This window comes from Rattus rattus, chromosome 5 (genome assembly GCF_011064425.1).
Source record: "Rattus rattus isolate New Zealand chromosome 5, Rrattus_CSIRO_v1, whole genome shotgun sequence".
In the NCBI taxonomy this organism is placed as follows: Eukaryota; Metazoa; Chordata; class Mammalia; order Rodentia; family Muridae; genus Rattus; species Rattus rattus.
Genome location: NC_046158.1, coordinates 35788278 through 35793108, shown reverse-complemented (window position 1 = coordinate 35793108; position 4831 = coordinate 35788278). Strand labels below are relative to the sequence as shown.

At 44.3% G+C, this 4831-nt stretch overlaps 1 pseudogene; it reads left to right on the top strand.

The window, feature by feature from the left end:
* Positions 1 to 859: 859 nt before the first annotated feature.
* On the top strand, positions 860 to 4416 carry LOC116900815 (annotated as a pseudogene).
* Positions 4417 to 4831: the final 415 nt, after the last annotated feature.

Below are 4831 nucleotides of genomic sequence, written 5' to 3'. Positions count from 1 at the left end.
TATCTCAGCATACCTGCAGGCAGAGGTTTATTCAGAGTTGTGGGTTGATGTCTATATGCAGATGAGGGCAGCAGGCATAAGATAAGACAAGGCCTGTGATTGGGCAGTGAAAAAGTAAGGCGGGCGCAGAGCTTTTGAGAGGCAGAAGAGATAGGAAGAGAAGAAGAACCACCGAGATGGAGGAAGAGAAGGACGCCCGCGATCGGTGTGGCTTTAAATAGACACAGGTGGCTATGATTTTCTCATAAGAGATGGATTATTTCAGGACACTTTGTCTTATAGAGGTGGGTGGTTTACATCAATATCAATTGTCTCTGAGTTTATTTTGTGGACCTTTTGTGGGGTGAGAATTTATTGATATAAATCTGACTGATGGATTCCAAGCTTCTAGAGTTTTGATTTTACTGCGTTACTCGGAATTGTGACTGAGCAGAGTCAGAAGCGAGACAGCCATGATAGGCAGTTGTTGCCTGGGGCTGGCTTGGTAGCAACCCTCCATGGGAACTAAAAGGGTAAGTCACTGCTGGGACTAGTCACGGTGGCAAGATGGCCGCAGGACCCAGAGAGTAGCCAGCGATAGTGTGGCATGGTGTCTCATTTCATTATTTTAATATTTACCACTATACAGAGTAGTATTTTCGAGTATCCTTTATAGCAACTGTTTGAAACAGCTAAAACATTGAAATAGCCATGGTTCCTTAACAGGGACATAGAGAGGGAACACATGATATAGACATACAATACAATATTATTTAGCTCTAAAAGAGGAGAGTTTTTTGAAGTTTCAATTGGTAGAACCTTACATATACAAGAACTGGCGTTAAGGTTCAGCATTCACAAAAATGGTCTAGGCAGGGTAATGGTAGTGCTTATGATCTCAGTGCTGTGGAAACAGAGACTGCTGGGACTCACTGGCCAATTTAGCCTCGCTGGTAAGCTCCAAGGCAATGAGAAACTCATCATAAAGGAAGTGGACAGTGTTCCTGAGACTAAACCCTGAGTGGAGCTCTGCATCCAAATCTCCATTAACATGTATTTGCTGCCCACACCACACCCATACAAGCATTCAAAAACAACAACATCAAAGGAACATTAAGGACATAAAGCTAAATGAACTAAGCCAACCGAGAAGCAGAAGGATCATATTATTTCCCTTAGTTGTGAAGTACAGAATAGTCAAATCATAGCACAGAAAGCAGAGGCGTTGCCAGCACGAACTGGTGGGAGGAGTCCGAGGAGTTACCGTACAGTGGAAAAGGAGTGTAAGATTTGCAAGATGACGCACCTGGAGAAAGTCCATGCTGATGACTGAACAATAACAGATACATTTTACTTTTAAAAATTACTTTTATTTTTACTTATGGGTATATGCTTTGGGGAAAGGGGAGTCACATGCACACGAGTGCAGGTACCTGCAGAGACCAGAAGAGAACATTAAATCTCCTTGAGCTGGAGCTGAGAGGAGTTGCGAACTGTTTGAACGAGTATTGGAAGTCAAAATCAGGTCTTCTGGAGGAGTGGTAAGCATTTGTAACTTTTCTCCCCCGCCCCCAAGGGCCAGATGTTCCTCGTTTATCTACAGGTGACATGAGTTGAGTACAGTCACAATGGTGTAGGGTGCACGCCTGACAGCAGCCAGACCTTTCAAGGAGCAGAACGTTGACTACAGTCTATCATGCAAGTGTCTGTATGCACAAATGTGTTTCTTCCTTTAGGAAGACAAAAGTACCAAGGATATCTGGAGATAAATACAAGATAAAAATGCAACAGAAAACACAAAACAATAACCGAAATATGTAGCTTTCCTAGAGAACTATACAGGGATGTGTTGAAGAACACCTCGACAGTGCTCCCGACAGGCAGCCTTGAGCTGAAACAACTCTAGAAGCCTGGCGGCTCATCTATGGCCACTTGCAGAGTCCAGGCTTCTTCATTGCTGGGTCGGTGGTGAGGCTGTGCATCCCGACACTATGCACCAGAACATTTGGCAGTAGCACCCAGAACGAGAAACACCAACTGTATAGACAGCAAAGGATTCAGTCAACCATGCCTTTTTGTTCCTGCCAAGAGCCAGAGAAATACTTGATACTCTTTTTTTCCTCCATCTTTATTAAATTGGGTATTTTTTATTTACATTTCAAATGTTATTTACTTTCCCGGTTTCCAGGCCAACATCCCCCTAAGCCCTCCCCCCCCCACTTCTATGTGGGTGTTTGATACTCATGTAGTGTATGTTTCCAGAATGGTTGCTGAATTCCATGACAAAAGAGCTACGTCGAGACATAGAGAGCTGCAGGTCTATCTATAACTTTCAACTTTGACCACAGGCTGGCCTGTTCCTAGCCTGTCTCCTTGTGTAAGCCAGCCTTTGAGTTCACCTGAAAAATATCACCAGCTCCATGTTCTCCCCTTTGTGGGTTCCTTCTTCCTTATTCTCCCAGTTGGAATTAAGGATACCCATACTCCCTACTAGATTCCTGGCCTCTTTTACCCACTGTGGAAAAGGAGGGACCTGTAAGATTGCTTTCAATGATCTGGGATGACTCAGGCTACACTTTTAACCAGGTGATGCTGTCCTTGGAGCCCTTAGTTGCTAGGAGCAGGCACCCTCAGTGTGGTGCTAAGACATTTAAAAGTAACTAGTGTTGTCAGACCCACAATCACCTACAATTTATGTGGCGAGTTGTAAAAATGAAAATCCCAAACCTCAATCCTCCTCCCAATGCAGGGATCATGTTACCAATGTGCAGGTATAAGATTTGGAGTGTGGAGACTCCTTCGCCCTGGCAAAGAGCCTGAGCCAGCACTACGACAGGAGTAGTGTGTGCATCAAAGTAATATGCTGTCATGTACAAAGAACCTTGGTTTTTACAAGTGCAGTCTCCTTTCTCATTCCCAAGGGCATAAGGAGAATGGCATGGTAATGCAGTGTTCCCACTTAATCCTAAAAGCAGTTCCAGCCAACCAGATGATAGTTTCTCCATCTAGCAAATATTACTGCTTCCACTCTGCAGAGCTCTGTGAGAGCTGCCACACACACTGTCACGAAAGTCCAGCCTGGCATAATGGGGGCAGTTATCTCAGCTCCCCCAAGCACACCCATCAGCCCAGCTCTGCCCCTAATGAAGACCCCCTCCAAGCTCTGTAGCACAGTCTTACATGTTTGGAGTGTAATGAAGACTTCCAGGATGAGACGTCCCTGGCTACACATTTCTGGCATGCTGCAGATACGAGTGGACAAAAGACTTGCACTGTCTGCCAGATGCTGCTTCCTAACCAGTGCAGCTATGCATACCACCAGAGAATCCATTAGCATAAATCTCCCTACACCTGCCTTAAGTGCAGGGCCATCTGCAGGTCAGTGCACTTCCAGAGCTACATCACCAAGAACTGTCTACACTACACCCAGTGGCTTTCCATGTGTACATTGCAATGTTGTATGCTTTGATGTGGCCACACTGAGGTCTCACATTCAAGATTCTCACTGTGAAGTCTTCTACAAGTGCCCTATCTGTCCAATGGCATTTAAGTCTACCTCAAGTACATATTCCCACACCTACACAAAGCATCCTGGCATCAAGATAGGAGAACCAAAAATCTATGAATCTTCCACGTGCCACACTGTGTTCACCATGCAAACCTTGCTTTATCACCACATTGACCAACACATTGAAAACCAGAAGGTGTCTGTTTTCAAGTGTCCAGATTATTGTTCTTTTTTATATGCCCAGGAGCAACTTATGATGGACCATATATGGAACATTGAAAAGTACTGAAGAGCTTCCAAACTTGCCTTTGAGCATTAAACCTGCAACTCAGAATTCAGAAAACCAGAGCAAAGAGGATGCCAAGTCCATGAGTGGGAAAGAGAAATTGGAAAAGAAGTCTCCACCTCCTGCAAAGAAATCCACAGAATCTAAAAAGATGGTCAGTCTCTGGTCGACGTGTTGGGAGTGTGACTACTTGTTCACACGGAGGGATGTGTATCTGTCTCACATGGGAAGCAAATGAAGCAGCACTCCTGCCGCCAGTGTGACAAGTCTTTCAGCTCCTCCCACAGCCTGTGCTGCAATCACATCAAGCACAAAGGCATCGGGCAAGTTGATGTCTGCTCGCACTGCCCAGACTCCCGGTGGACCTTCACCAAAATGACTGATGCTGGCGAAGCACATACAGCTGATGCATGGGATCAAGGGCCCTGACATAAACGAGCCGAGTGGCGACATTACCAACGAGGAGGAAGCTGAGATAAAGAAGGATGCCAAGGTTCCCAGTCCCAAACAGTATTTGGAGGAGCCAATTTTAGAGTTCAGGCCTCCCAGAGGAGCCACCACCAAGCCACTGAAGAAACTGAAAATCATTTGTGACTTTTTAGCCTGCACACAGATAAGTGGTTCACATTACCCATTTTATTGAGTGTGCATTTTGCCACAATAAATTAAATGAGTAGCATTTCTCTCCTCTCTCTCTCTCTCTCTCTCTCTCTCTCTCTCTCTGTGTGTGTGTGTGTGTGTGCATATATGTATGTATGTGTGTGGGTGAACATATTCTATGACATATGTTTGAAAGTCAGAGAACAAATTATAGGAGTTGGTTTTCTCCTTTCACTATAAGTACCCTCTACATCAAACTCAGGTCATCCGGTTGACAATAGGAGCCGTTTTCACTAAGCCATCTTGTCAAGGAAGAAATTTAGGCACAAAAATCTCCATCAATTTAAGTAAAATGAAATGAGAGAAAAGAAATAATATAAAAGTAAGACAAACAAAAGAATAGAAAAAGCATATTTAAACCATGAATATTAGTTGCTTCAACATGCCTAATCTAACAT